The sequence below is a fragment of the Pelodiscus sinensis genome, chromosome 6 (genome assembly GCF_052426305.1).
Source record: "Pelodiscus sinensis isolate ZL-2025 chromosome 6, ASM5242630v1, whole genome shotgun sequence".
In the NCBI taxonomy this organism is placed as follows: Eukaryota; Metazoa; Chordata; order Testudines; family Trionychidae; genus Pelodiscus; species Pelodiscus sinensis.
The window spans coordinates 11867543-11883535 of NC_143057.1; the positions used below are offsets into that span (position 1 = coordinate 11867543).

Consider the following 15993-nt stretch of genomic DNA (forward strand, 5'->3'; position numbering starts at 1 on the left):
AGTGACTGAATCTGCCACAGACACAAATGGCTTAGGCATTTGGCATCTTCGCAAGCCACTGGATTCCAGCAGTCACTACTGAAATCTACTGGCATGTCCTTCTGTCAGATAGCAAAGCCAATAGTATTCACAGTGAGCCCAGTCAAAGGGATTCAGTCTCTTCATACCATTTGGTATGCCAGCAACACTTCAGGTCATAGCAGGAAGCATTGGAGGCATTTTCAGTGCCACTTAAGAAAAGGCTTAATATGTAAGAGCTTCCTCCTCTAACCTTGTCTCTTAGCGGAAAGTTTCAGGTCTTTAGAGAGCAAAAGATCATATTATCTGTGTCTAAGTAGGGACACTGTTTGTTCCTGCCACTAGTGCACAAGAGTCATTCCAGCTGCTGTTATTTAGCAAGCAGTCCTTTTAGATCTTGTTCTCCACAGATGCTGTGGTTCTCTCTCAGAAGTGCCCGCCCCCACAGAAGAAAAGCCAACAGAAAACAAACGGACACCCCGCAGATGTAGAGTAAACTTTACGAAAAGTCCCAGTTTCTGAGGTTTGGAGGGGTTACTGACTACTCTTTGGAATTCAGTGTACTGTAGGTAGTATTACATAAAGTGGGCGTCTTCCTTTGCCTAGCTGGCCTCAGCAACACCATTTAAAACAAGTCTCTCTACTTTCCTTTTACATTCTTTTCACATATTACTGCAGAACAAGTCTATAGTCTCACAGCTCTCAGACAGAATCTAAGAAACATTTTCCAGATGGCATTTGCAGAAGGACCTTCAGTCTGTGAGAGTGTGCTGATCAGACTTAGGGTCAGATCCCCTCCGTGTACCAGAACTCCACTCAGCACAGCTGAAGGGATAAAGGTGACTAGAAACTTGTCTTACGGCTCCTACAGTGGTTGGGGTTGAGTCAGCTGCAAAGGTAATTTAGAGCTGTGCAAAGGCTATTGTAAATATTCATGTGCATAAACCCCCAAAGGTGTTAAGTGCCAGGGATCACCAAAGTTCAGAGGTTCTCAGCCTCTATGTCCTCCCTATGACATTCCCTCTATTCCAAAAGAATCTTCAATTCACCATATGAGCCCATTTTCTGCCAGTTTTGTGCCACCAGACAAGTGCAAAGCTGGTGAGCTTGGGCAGGGAGCAAGGCACAATTTGGCCCTAAAGGAAGAAGGGATATGTTGTGGAAACACTAGGTTACATACAAAGATAAAGGATTCTGATTTTATTTCAGATCAGAACCATAAATCAAGTTAGCTACCATTTCATGATCATTATTTACTTCAGGCTCAAATAGGTCACATAGCAAGATGTTTAAGTGCTAATGTCTGAACCTACAACTTTGTTGCAAGAGCACAACTGTTAATGTTATAAACAAACAAGAGTGGGATGATTTTTCAATTCTATTTTTGTGACCATGTTCCCCTCCTAAAAGATAACCTCTTCCTTCCCTAACTTGCTTTTTACCAACATATTCAAATGTTCTGGGAGCTTTGGGCTCAAAATGTAAAAGAAAAAACTGGAGTGAATTACCTAATGGCTGATGCATCTGCAAATCATAGTAAATTAAAAAAAAAAAAAAAAAAAAAAAAAAAAAAAAAAGAGAGAGAGAAAGAAAGAGAGCCTGGATATGTGTCAGTTACATTTATAGCAAACCAGTTTTTCTTTGCATATGATCACTGAAATATCAGAAAAGCCATCTTCCTTTGACTATTTCATTCTGGAGACTGTTTTCCTCTTTTTGTTTCTGCATTGCCTATGCAAAAGAGCTGTCAAATGCTATTATTGTTTATCTACATACCTATAACCAACTTTTTACATTGCTTTACTATGTCATTGTATATTATTCAAGTATTATCCCAAAATATTTCCTACAATCAGTACAAATACACTTTATTTCTTTATTATACCACAAATAATTTAATTGCACTGCTATTAGCTTGAATGTCCCTTAAATTGGACTTCCAAGTCACATTGTTTTTTAACCAGTCAATGACTGGCAGAAATATCCTGTTTTGTTTCATAGACCTGAAGTCTCCTCAGTGGTACTAGTTGCCAGATGTAGGAGCCATGATCCCATATGTAAGAGACTTACTCATGTGCACATAAACCAAAACCACCTGTATGAAAAAAAGTCATTTTATATATTTTAAGCTTACTTTGATTTCTAGTATGCTAGGTTGTATAAGAACTATGCCATTGATTTCTTTAAAAAAAAAAAATCACATGTTATGGGATCAGTCATAAGCCCTATTGCATACCCATGCAGAGAAGTGGAAATAAAGGACCTTCTGGCTATGCAAGTTGTTCACAGCACCATAAAAAGACAGATGGTAGACAAGTCATTGATGACCTGCAATACTCACTCCTGCCTAATAGCTGGGAAGAGATGAGCAGAACCTTGGCTCTCTCCACCACCCAGAGAGGAAAACAGGGATCAGGTTACAGTACTATTTCATGCTTCCTTTCTCAATGAAAAAAATGGGATGGATTGTTTAAAAATGGAAAGGAAGAGGAAAAAACAGAAAGCAGAATTTTCCATGTTTCATTATTGCCTATCAAAAATGGAAAATTTAAAGTTTCCATGCTTTTGCAAATCCTTTAGATTTTGACAAAACGTTTTAGCAGAAAATTTGTTGACCTGCTCCTATCATATAATCCATGGCTTAGAGAGCCGCCATATAGCCCCAAGGTATCTACTACCCTCCCCTTGGCCCTAAATCGTTATTCCTTTGCTTATGGTCCAGGACTGATGGCGTATCTGCCAGAGTGAGTGGGTATCAGAATCTGGAACCGCCTTATTCTGTGCCCATAGACCCATTGACTCAATAGACTCACTGAAGGAGTAAGGCACTTTCCAATGTCTATAAGGTATCAGAGGTTTGGGCTACACTTGAAAGTTACACTGGCATAAATGATGTGAAACCACCTCCCTGACTGATGCCATTATACCAAAATGAACAGCAGGTTAGCTGCAGCTATGTTAGTGAAAGAGTGTTTTGGACCATGTAACTAACGGCATTTGGGGAAGGGCTTACCCTTACTGTTGGTATAGGCTGAAGCTACACTATGGTGCTGTGTTGACATAGCTATGCTAGTACAGTTTCCATTACGTAGACTCTAAAGGCCATATTCTGGATGCTCCTTTGTGATGCTATCAAGAATTTCCATTCAAAGTTAACTGACAGCGTTGTCACATTAAAGCCAACTCACAAGTGTCATGTTCTATGTGTGGGGTTCATGTTTGTGCTTTGGTTAAATAGTATGACATTTACTGTATAACTTTACTCCTGAGTATAAATCAGGTAATAAAAACTGAACTTAAAAGAAGAGGATATAGATAATCAATTAAAAAAGGAACACAGATTATCATCCATTCATTGGCTTTTGATGACTCCGCTCACACTAAAAAATAATTTATGGGCTGTCAGGCTGGAAAGTGGTCAGCATTGATCTAACTCTGCTCCTGCTGGGAAGTTTTAGCATCAACTTCAGTCAGTGCACAGTAGAGCGCCTCTGAAAATCCCAAAACTAGGTTCCCCAGAGAATGTCTGAATCCACATTGTCCTTGCTTGCTGTATTGTGTGTTGGATTCCAATTTAACTTAGCCAGATATTTAGACTTACATGTGGGCTTGGATCCCCATTACTCACTCAGCTTGGGATGCTTCTCAGCATAATTGAGTCCTGCAAATATTTTTTTTTATTTATATATATATATATATATATATATATATATATATATATATATATAGGGCCAGAGCCGTAGCTAGTGTAAATGCACACAGCTCAGTTAAAATAAATGGAGTTACGCTGCTGAAAGCTAGATTTCAGTCTGGCCCTCTCTGCTCATATAGTGTGTTCCTGAAAACTAAGTGGCCAATAGTTCATTCAAAAAATATTTTTTTGCTATTTGCTTGTTATACAGTTTGCCTGCATATTTGCCAAAAGGAAATTTCAATCTCCATCTAATAAGCAAGCTTCATAAGGATCAGATCCAGAACTAATTAAATCAATGTGATTAGTTCCGTTGACTTCAGTGGGCTTTTCAAGGCTTGGGTTCAGGACACCATTTATGCACATGTCTAATTAAGCACAATGGCCCAGACCCTCAATGATTTAGTCACCTAACTACCCAACCATATGCTTAAGCACTTTGTTGAATCTGGATTTCACATATTTACAGATACAGTGAAAGCGTTGTTATCTAGCACTCTGTTAACTGGAAAACTTGTTAACCCAGCATTGCCTCAACCACAATACCGCTGCATCTCCAGGCACATATGCATGACTCACCTGTGCAGCTGGCCATTGCGGGGCTTTGACAGACAGCACTGCCTGCTGACTTCAGCAGGCGCCTCCTTCCCTCTCAGCCTGACTCGAGATCTGGATCTGCCAGTAGGGGGTGGGGACAGAACAATGAACTTTGTTATCCAGCACAATTAAACAATTAGCTCATTCCTCATGAGTGCCGGATAACAAAGCTTTCACTGTACAAAGCTTTCACTGTACAACAAGGGCACAGACACAAAGTGGATTTGTTTTTAAATTTGAGTTAATATTTGAGGAACCTTTGTTATATTATTGGTTCAGCTCTGTTGACATCATGATTTCAGACAGGAATGTGTGAAGTATTGGGGTAGGGAATTAAGTATCATCCTGTTGTGCATCACACGAACTGTTTCCCTGCATGAGTGTGTTCTATTCGTACACATCGTGCTAGATCCACAGCTAATGTATAGAAGATTCATTGACCTGAGTGGAGCTACACCCAGCAACATCTGATGTTCTGGCCCACATGATTTTAAAAGAGAAAGGACAAAATTAATAGTAATCATCATCAGCTCTTACGTAGCACTTTTTGCATTTAGCACTAAAAGCCCTTTAACACTGCAATACTGAATCAAACTCCCATTTTTTAATACCACCATAATTTGAAGTGTGACAATTCTGGTAGAGATGTCAGGAGGTAACATTTGAAAAAAAATAAAAAAACACCACCACACACACAACCTCAGAAATATGGTCAACATGTGTGGCTGCAGATTCTATCACAAAAAGATTATATTTGTCAAGTAGGTCTTATCCATAGGACTTTTACACTGCTAAAATGATCCATGAGTGGTAATTCTGCAAAGGTTCCCATATTACAGTGGTACAGAACATCACAGATTTGATTAGGCACCCTGAAGCCAGTCACTGATGATGATTTCTATCTGGGGTTTTCCCCTAGCGAACACTGAAAGCCACTGCCTCTTCCACTTGAGGTAAGGTCCAGTTTGTTATTCTTCCAGTGAAACAAAGCATGGTTAATCATGATGCCAATCACATTTTATGTTGAATGTGGTTTTATTACACCTGTTAACTTTCCCTAAAAAAAAAACAAACCCCATGAAAACATAAGATAATGGACCATTTAATACATGAAATATTGGCTTGGGTAATTATGTCATCCTCAGACAAAATAGGGCAACCTCTCTTGCTTAATTATTTGGTCTCTTTCATTTAAGAGAGTTTGGAAGTTCATTTGTTATTGTCATGTTGCCTTTTCAGTATTAATTTTAGTCTGAGCTCTGTTGTGCTACTGAGCACCCCAGAGCAGCAATGCAGGCAAGAGTTACCTTGATTACCATGGGGAGCTTGGAATTCTAGGAGCAACATGGATGTGATCTGCTTGTAACTGGCTTGGTGCAATTTTCTCATGCTCTATGTAAATCAAGCCATTGTTTGCAGTTCAGCAGCTACAAAGACAGGACACAAAAGGCACAAGGACAATAGGCAGTATCATTGTGATACAAAATGCACAGTGCTTCAGACAGAGGGTCTGCATCTGATCTCTTTAATACCAGACTTACAATGGTGTAACCATTAGGGGTACCTCTAATATGCACCAGTGCCATATGGTAAGGACATGCTTCTGATCTATTTCTGATCTATTTACTCAGACTTTGTAGGACTGCCTTTTCTGTCAAGTAATCTAAGTAAAGTAATTTTCTAAAGACTCTTCCATATTAATATTTCATACCCCTCTGATCACTGAGCTTAAAACATAGTTGCAGATAATTTTCTAATAGCAGGCCCAATACCTTTCCTTCTTCCTCCCAGTCCCTATTGCCAATTCTCTTGTAGATTCGCACATGAGGTACACACACCCTTTACAGACACGGAGTAGCAAGTTGGCTTCCGTTTTCAGAGAAAGCTCCTTTTACCTCCATGTCCCTTGAGTCAGGACATTGTTTTATGGTTCAAAAGTCCCTAGGTTAGACTCCATCACAGTGACTCCTCCTTAGAAAAAGCAGCAAGATTTATTTCAGTACCATGCACTAGGCTTTGAATTAGAATCTTCTAACAAGAAACACTTCCCTTAACATTCTAAAGCCGAATACATGCCAGTTGAGATCTGCCTTTGTTATTATTAAGTAAAGGAACCCTGGAGGTTGTAGGCTCTAACAACATGAGCCTGGCATGTCTACTGCTGTAATTGACAACAGATGGCAAACATACTGCAATGTACCTTTGATAAGGCTGTTCTAGAAACTGTACTTCAGCGCTCTGGATATAAAAACATGGTTTGAATAAAGGAGTGTGGACTATGGCATGCTGGCAGTATAAATTTGTGGAGAATCAAAAGAGTTTATGCCTGCTATTGTTTTCACACACATTCTCTCCCTTCCTCTGCCAAATCCACATCACAACCACCACTAATAAATACAATGGACATTTCCTGCAGACTAACCAGATGATGAATTAAGAGACAGGAGGGTAGCAAACAGAACTGGTTAGGAAATTATGCTTCCCCCCTTCCACTGTGTCGCATTGATGAAAGTTACATTTGCCCCTCCCCTCACTGTTGAACATTTTCTCCAAAAGTGTTTTATTTTTAGTTTCTGGAATAAAGCTTCTCACATTTAAAACTGAATAACTTTGGATTTGGGGGGTTTATGGTCTGAAAGGAAAAAACAGCATTTTTTATAATTAAAAAAGGCTTTGACAAAACTTTTTCAACCAACAGAAGTACTGGGGAGCTATGTTATCGGAGGGTTAGTAATCAGACGTGCTCTTCATTGCTATTTCATCAGTGAAAATCCAGCCTAGGTTAGTGAGCCAAATTGCTGTTATCTGGGGGCTGTTAGTCTTCAGAGATAAAATGAGTCTGGTGAGTTCTGCTCCAGTTCCTTTCTCCCACCCTTTATTGGCCCCTTATTACCTGTGTGTACAATACAGGTGAGCTCTGGTGCTGGAGAGTCTAAGTGTCATACACAAGTCCCAGCTTGACACAACTTCCATACCATAGAACAATCAGCTATTCCTCGTTATTGTTTGTATTGCTTAAATAGGTGGTGCATGCCTGAATGGATTCTGAAGCAGTGCAGGCTTACACATGTCTATCAGAGCGCTCACCAATGTTTTAAGGCCTCAATCTGCAAGACTGAGGGCAGTGGGAACTTCAATAAACAGCAGATCAGTCCCTAAGTGCAGGGCAAGATAAGGACTGGGACCCCAGCTGTGGCTATTAAAGCTTCTTGATATAAAGCAGACAAATGTATGTTGTCGCCATTCTCTAGATCCTGCTCTGTGCTCCTGAAATGCCCACTTAGAAAGCAACGCGATGGCAAGTGCTACTCACCACTGGAATAATGTCTCCTCCTGGCCATTTTGGCAATCTGTTCCATGAGGCCAGCACACCTTCCAATAGGCATTGTTCTGTCTCTTGTACTCAACCCACAGCCTGCCTTTCCTCCAGAAACTGCTGCTGCCTCTTTGTGACTTGGCCCTCTAGCAAGTCAATCAACCTCCTGGTGAATAGTCCTTCAGAGTCTCTGGCACTGCTGTAGTAATCCAGCCAGTCTCCCAGTGGCTGCCCTTGCAAGCACCACTTCTCCAGTAGCAGGTAGAGGAGCCTAGGCTCACCCTCTAGTCTGGGTTCCAGCCCAGGGCCCTCCCCCAAACACATAGCCAACAGCTGTTTAGTCCCCAGCTTTACTGCTTACACCCTGGGCTTCTTATCTCATAGGAACACATCTTCCCCTTGCTCTCTCCAAAGTGTGTCCCCTTCTTCTGGGCCTGGACAGCTTGTTCTTTCCATTGGATTTTCTCTCCTTCCCTCTCTGCTAAACAGAGGATGACTATGCACTTCCTGCCAACAACCCCTGTTGCTACCAGCATCCTACTTTTATACTAGCCCAGCCCATTTCTGCTCAGGTGAATGCTCTTTTCATTAGGGTTTTTCTTCCTAGCCTTAATTTTCCTAGCTTGCCAAGCTACTTGGCTGATTGGGCCCTCTTGGCCTACCTCAGCCCTCTGAGAACCAGTGTGGGTAGTATACTCTATCTCAGGCAGTGAGCATTATCCTTCAAAATGGTACTTTTGCAGGACTTGAGTGATACACAACCTTTGTGCTGGCTTTCTGCACAGGGCTGAAATTTCATCTTCAGTGTAAGTCTTGAAATAGTAAAGAAGGGGGAAAGAGAGACTTCACTGATACACACAGGGGAATGAAGCAAAACTCCATAACAGGTTCAGGACAATGAAATCGCTGCTCAGTACCCAGAGTGCGGAACTAATATTACGGTATGACAACACACACACCATTTACTTTATGGCCTCAATTTCCAAACCACAACAGTTCCTGTTGTGAACTAGGAAACAAGAGGCTTAGATTTACTCTGCTCTCTGTCTATGGGCTGTATGAGAATAACTGAAGCTCTTCTAGATGACACGTTGCTAATACTGTACTTTTACTCTTGGACTATGTCTAGACTGGCATGATTTTCCGGAAATGCTTTTAACGGAAAAGTTTTCCGTTAAAAGCATTTTCAGAAAAGAGAATCTAGATTGGCACGGACGCTTTTCCACAAAAGTACTTTTGCGGAAAAGTGTCCGTGGCCAATCTAGATGCGCTTTTCCGCAAAAAAGCCCCGATCACTATTTTCGCGATCGGGGCTTTTTTGCGCAAAACAAATCTCAGCTGTCTACACTGGTCCTTTTGTGCAAAAGTTTTGTGCAAAAGGGACTTTTGCCCGAATGGGAGCAGCATAGTATTTCTGCAAAAAGCACTGATTTCTTACAGTAGGAAGTCAGGGTACGTCTACACTACAACGTTAATTCGAACTAACTTAGTTCGAATTAGTTAATTAGAACTAAGCTAATTCGAACTAACGCATCCAGACTAAAAAACTAGTTCGAATTAGCGTTTTGCTAATTCGAACTAGCATGTCCACATTAGGTGGACCCTGAACCGGGGTTAAAGATGGCCGGAAGCAGTGCCGGCAGGGCATCAGAGTAGGACTTAGAGCGTGGAGATGCTGTCTCAGACTAGCCCAGGGCTGTGCTTAAAGGGTCCCGACCCCCACCCCAGACAGACAGTTCTCAGGGGTGCCCCGCTTGCAAAGCAGTCCTGGCTTGGAGTGCCCGGACTACCCACACTGGGCACATCACACCACTCAGCCATCAGCCCGGCTGCACTTGCCGCAGGCTGCCATCTGGGGAGAGGGAGCAATTGGGGGGCTGCAGGAGAGCTTCCACCCCCAGAAGCCTGCAGAGCCAGCCCAGTCCTCCCCATCGGGGGCTCGTACCCCATTCCTCCCTCACCTCCTTCCACTTACCCTTCCCTAGCCCCCCTTCCTGATGTACTAAATAAAGGACAATTGTGTTCAAAAATAGAATCTCTCTTTATTGAACAAAACTGGGGGATACTGGGAAAAGGAAGTGGGATAGGGGAAGAGAGAGGGTGGGAGAGGGGAGGGCAACTACAATGATGAGGGGTTTGGAACAGGTCCCATATGAAGAGAGGCTAAAGAGACTGGGACTTCTCAGCTTAGAAAAGAGGAGACTGAGGGGGGATATGATAGAGGTCTATAAAAGCATGAGTGGGGTGGAGAGGGTGCATAAAGAAAAGTTCTTCATTAGTTCCCATAATGGAAGGACTAGAGGACACCAAAGGAAAGGAATGGGTAGCAGGCTTCAAACTAGTAACAGAAAGTTGTTCTTCACAAAGCAAAGAGTCAACCTGTGGAACTCCTTGCTGCAGGAGGCTGTGAAGGCTAGAACTAGAACAGAGTTTAAAGAGAAGTGAGATAATTGATGGAGGTTGGGTCCATGGAGTGTTATTAGCCAGGGGGTAGGAGTGGTGTCACTGCCCAAAGTTTGTGGCAAGCTGGAGAGGGATGGCATGAGACAAATGGCTTGGTCACTGTCTTCGGTCCATCCCCTCCAGGGTCCCTAGTGTTGGCCGCTGTCGGCAGACAGGCTACTGGGCTAGATGGACCTTTGGTCTGACCCAGTACAGCCATTGTAAGCTCAGGGCTCAGGGTCGGGGGTCTCAGTGGACCACCTTGGTTTTCATGCACACCTGCTCCTGGGTGGCCAGGCTGGCTGCTCTCCTGCCCTAGACGGCCACTTTCCTGTGCCTAGTGCGGAGGTCGTGGACGAGGTCCACGATGTCGGCACTAGACCAGGCAGGTGCCCGCCTCTTGCGGTCCCGGGCAAGCTCCCGGGAGCTGCCAGCCTGGTTCCGGGAAGAGGCGGAGGGCTGGGGGGCTTCGGGTGACTGGCTCGAGCTGTGCCAGGTGCAGGGTTTGCTGGCTGGGTGCTGGCAGGCTTGCACCTGGCACGGGCACTGTAGCCAGCCAGTGCCCCTTTAAAGGCTCCGGGGCCGGGAGGGGGGCAGAAGAGTTTCCCTGGTGGTGCCCAGAGTGGCCACCAGGGAAAGCCGGGGAGGGCTAGCCTCCCACTAGTTCGAATTAAGTGGCCACACAGCCCTTAATTTGAACTGCTTAATTCTAACTAGGCGTTAGTCCTCGTAGAATGAGGTTTACCTAGTTCGAATTAAGTGCTCCGCTAGTTCGAATTAAGTTCGAACTAACGGTTTGCATGTGTAGCGCCTATCAAAGTTAATTCGAACTAACGTCTGTTAGTTCGAATTAACTTTGTAGTGTAGACATACCCTAATTAATTGCAGACACAGGAGTTAACCACAGATTTGCTGAACTTTTTTTAGGCAACAATATAGGAAATCTGACTGAATCAAGGAGAGATGTGAAAAAACTAGCTCTGAACCACTAATGCCCAAAGACCACTGTTTCCTTTCTACAGCTACATGACTAATGCCGAAATCATACAGCATCATTAGGCACAATGTCCAGATGAGTTAGAGAGTACTTTTTAGTACTTTTGAGTGAGAAAATCCAAAAGATAGCTAAGAAACAATAGACCAGATGTTCTAGCTGCTTTGTGTCAATCTGGTGACACAAAAAGGCTACAAACATAGTATAGCTGGCCAGTTAAACTGGGTTAGTTGATTTACCTCACTGGAGTGCACTGGTTAATCTGGTTTTTTCCCTCATGATTGTGGTGCAGTGTAATGGCTAGATCACTTGATTATGCTACAGGAGAGAGGGATTCTTTTCCCCATTCTGCTATATTATCCTTGTCCAAATCCCTTTTTCTCTTTTCCCTTTTTTGTCCACCTAGAAATAAAATCTTAAGGGCAGGAACTCTCTCTCTCTATGTTTTTGTCCAGCTCTTAGCATAATGGGGCTGTGATCTTAAATAGGGCCTCTAGGTGCAAACGTAGAATAAATAATGATCAATTCTCATCTTTTCTGTTTCAATAGAAGGGCAGGTAAGAGGTGTCTTCATACTGCCTCAGCCCTGCTTGGGCAGTCTTTCTGGGCGCATTGCTGTGAGCACCAACCTCCACACTGATCCTTTTTCAAGCTACGCATTTGGCCACTGACCCAATAGGTGTTTTGATACTGCTCCACCAGCTGAAAGAATCTTTCTTCCTGTTCCCTCATTTTTAATATAGAACATTTGTATTTTCTTTCCTAAAACAATATTTTTAGTCAACTGATGAATAAAATGTCTGCTTTATTCCTGTGCTCACTTTGCAGCTGTCCACAGGATTTTCAGACACCTTGACACACATCTAGCACACTGTCCAAAATATTTTTTTAAGTTATTAGAATTTAGTTGGCTCGAACAGACAGTCCTTCCTCTGGCTTCAGTTTCCGCTGTATGACCTGTGAATTACCTGAGTTAGGCAGCTCATCTGACTGTATGTCATTTTCCTGATATTAATATTAGCCTATGGCACCTGTATCGTCTCACAAAATAAAACTACTTCTTTATATCTGCCCTTGAAAAATCTGCTTTTGACATACATCTCTTTTGGTTACAGTAAAACTCATGCACTCATTGTTATTCTGGAATAACACTGCAGCGCAGGTGTACGCTAAGGTTCCACAGCACTATTCATTGTTTTATAGTATTTTGGTGAAAACCATGGAGTGTAATATATTTTTAAAACTCTAGAGTGGATCTTCAGTTTCCTTTTCTTTCTCTTAAAAACAAAAGAAAACACACACCAAAGAAATTAGATATAGAAAATGTTACTCGAAAGTTACAGATGCAAATATAAAAAGTGACACTAAATAAAAAAATGCAGGTTCCAATAGTAAAACTAAGTTGGCCACTTTGTTAACAAGCATAAAGATTTTTTATTACTAATTAAGACAGGCCTGCACAACTTGGAAAGCGGCGAGGGCCATATTACTCCAAAGAAAACAACTGTGGGCTGCAAGGGTAGGTGTGTGTGTGTGTGTGGGGGGGGGGTGATACTTTATTAAGAATTTTTCAATTAAATCAGGCCTACACAACATACGGCTCCCAATGCCTTTACCCTCTCCTCTCCCAGCATTATCCTGTCCCTCTGACACATGACCTTGGTAACTAAGGGGAGAGTAGGCTGATCGGCAGAGGGAAATGAAGCCGCAATTTAAATAATCGCGGCTTCATTTAAATTTAAATGGCTTCCGCACTGAGCCGACAAACAGCTGATCAGCTGTTTATCGGCTCAGTGCTCTAGTCTGGACGCTCCCGTGCCGACCTGAAAGCCCTTTATCGACCTCCCCGTTATGCCTCGTAGGATGAGGTTTACCGGGAACGTCAATAAAGGGCTTTCATGTTGGCAGGGGAGCGTCCAGACTGCCCCGGTCTGCCGACAAACAGCTGATCGGCAGAGCGGGGCAGCCATTTAAATTTAAATGAAGCCGCGATTATTTAAATCGTGGCTTCATTTCCCTTTGCCGAACAAACAAATCTTCATGGCTCCGTCGATGGAGCCATGTAGTCTAGACGTACCCTAATTGACCTTTCATTATCAGTGGTAAATAGGCAAATGGAGGGATGATAGCAGTTACTATAGAAAACTTTTCCTGGGTGTTTGGCTGGTGAGTCTTGCCCACATGCTCAGGGTTCAGCTGATCGCCATATTTGGGGTCGGGAAGGAATTTTCTTCCAGGGTAGACTGGCAGAAGCCCTGGAGGTTTTTCTCCTTCCCCTGCTCATGGGGTACAGATCATAGCTGGAGGATTCTCTGCATCTTGGGGTCTTTAAACTATTTGAAGGCTTCAATATCTGAGATATAGGTGAGTGGATTATTCTAGGAGTGGATGGGTGAGATTCTGTGGCCTGCACTGTGAAGGGGGTCAGACTAGATGATCATAATGGTCCCTTCTGACCTTAAAGTCTATGCGTTTATGAGACACCTCCCCTCCTACCCTTTTCATCATTATCTCCACTTGGCCCCCTGGCATATGTCTGCTCCTTGGTGCCTTCCCCTTTCTCCTGACCTGCTGCCCTCTCCTCAGCACAAGCCCCTTCCCCTCCCCTACCTGGCTTCTGCCTTCCAGTTTGCGGGGCTGCCAAAGCCTTTTTGAATCTGGTGGTCGCCGGTCGTGATGGGGAGCATGGCTGGCGGATCGGATGGGGCCGCGCCGTCCGTAGTCGTCACGGACCACACAGTGAGCCCCTGTGGGCCGCATGCGGCCTGTGGGCTGTATGTTGTGCAGGCCTGGATTAAGGTGTCAATTGCATAACTTTATATAAAATGTGGCCAGGTCAACATTGTTATGTTCTTACATTTCTTGCTTTGTTTTCCCAGTCAAAGTTGCCACGGTGGCAGTATAGAAATGCAGACTTTTGCTTGTAATGCAGTACATGGAATGAGAGCGAATTGATGAGATATCAATTAAATCTTAATCCTCTCTCCCAAAAGTTTCTTTGTGAAGGTCAAGCTACGATACCTTCCTCAGAAGAAAGGCCTCTTTCTCAACGTGAGCAATGTGGCTGAAGCTGCGGAAGCATATGCAAGTCAAGGACCCCGACGTCACTGCGTACTTCAAAGCTGTAATTCAAGCTTCCCCAGTGACTTTACAATACATCAAATGTTCCAGGCGCACAGAGCAAAGAAGACAGAGAAAAAAGTGAGAGAATGAATTAAAGAGATTCCAAGCAAGCCCAGGAATAGATAAAAGGTGACTAGATATTGATATTTGCAAACAATTTGGCTGTTCCCCATTTTTCCAGTCTCCAAGCCCAAGGAGTGCAAATTGACATACTAGAGCTTAGAAGAATGTGCAGCAATGCCTTTTTTCATGTAGAGATTTTTAGGGTTAATGGCAGTGCAACACAGACGGGGCTCTCCCTGTTGATATGCAAAATATGCAGCTGCGTAAGGCACCATGATATTGGTGTATATATATAATATTTGTGTGCTTGCCTACCTCTCCACGGGACAGCAAAGCTTTAGCAGTGTGTGCTCTGGTTGTTCAGCTTTTTTGGATGCCATTGCATTTTTCTTTTTGCCATGGAGCCGGAGCTGCCCCGGCCATGCAATGGCCCCACATGGCGATGCTGCAGCTTCTGCAGCAGTTTGTGCAGGCTGCTTTCATGGCCCCCTATGAACTTGACCGTGAGCTCATTCTTGAGACCCTCTCCTTGTGTGTGGGAGCAAGACCCTTGCAACTATACCCCACAGTGGAGAGATGTTTCTGGAGGCTGGACACCAGTTCTGACGGGTGGGAATGGCTGGTTATAGAGTGGTGGGATGACCAGCAATGGCTCCAAAACTTCCACATGTGGAAGGCCACCTTTTTGGAGCTGTGTGCCTGGCTCGCCCCTATCCTCTGACGATGCAACACCCACCTGTGGCCCACCAGCCACCAGCTGGTCGCAATCACCGTCTGGAAGTTTACCACACCAGACAGTTACTGGTCGGTGGGCAACCAGTTCAGCGTGGAGAAGTCCATCACTGGAGCCCTCCTCATGGAGGCAAGGCACTCTGGGGCTGACGTACCTGCACGGGAGTGGGAAGGAGTCCTGGAAAAGGAGGTCCTTAAGGAAATCAGGGTGGAGGGATGGGAGGACTGGTGGTGGGAGGGAAGCCCCATCCCCAGGGGGTTGTGCTGTCCCACCCTCACACAGCCTTATTGCTGTAGGGGCAGCCTCATGGGGGTGGCTCCTAGAGTGTTTGAGGAGGGGGGGGACTAGATGGGGTGGGCAGCTCCCAAGTGCTCAGGCACGCTCTCTCATTCTCTGTAGGTACGTCTACACTACAGCGTTATTTCGAAATATCTTATTTCAAAATAACGCGTCTAGACACAAAATGCATTTTGAAATAGCATTTTGCTATTTCAAAATAGTGTGTCCACACTGATAGGACGCTGAATCTCATTTATGGCCAGCCGGAACCGGTTGTGGAAGGGCATCAGGTCAGGAGTTAACTTGTGTGGCTGCTGCCTGAGGCTGAGATCTGTGCTTAAAGGGACCCCACCGGACAGACCGTTTTCAGGTTTCCCTGCTTGTTTGCCTACCTCGCTGAGGGACAGCAAAGCATTTTTTTCTCTAAGTGCTCTGACTGCCCTCACTCAGGACACCACAGCTCTCTGCAGCATGGCGCCGGAGCTGCCCCGGGCACTCTGGTGCTTCTCCTGGTGCAAGCCTGGCAGCACATTCTGTGGGCAGTAGCAGTCTCCCTAGTGTGCCCCACTGGGACCTTCTGCCGCATTCCTCCCTCACATCCTTCCACTTACCCCTCCCTAACCCCCCTTCCTGATGTACAATAAGACACATGTTTATTGCAACAAAGCCTCTTTATTGAACAAAACTGGGGTGGAGGGGAATGAAACTGAGGTGAGACTGGGGAAAGAAAGTGGGAG

At 44.1% G+C, this 15993-nt stretch overlaps 1 long non-coding RNA gene across 2 annotated transcripts in view; it reads left to right on the forward strand.

Moving 5' to 3' along the window:
- The window catches only part of LOC149524118 (uncharacterized), a 72878-nt gene extending 57528 nt beyond the window's left edge, over positions 1–15350 (forward strand). For both annotated transcript variants that reach the window (XR_016349981.1, XR_016349983.1), the window contains one exon: positions 14052–15350. This is a non-coding gene — a long non-coding RNA (uncharacterized LOC149524118). The remainder of the gene's footprint in view (positions 1–14051) is intronic.
- The last annotated feature ends 643 nt before the right edge of the window (positions 15351–15993 follow it).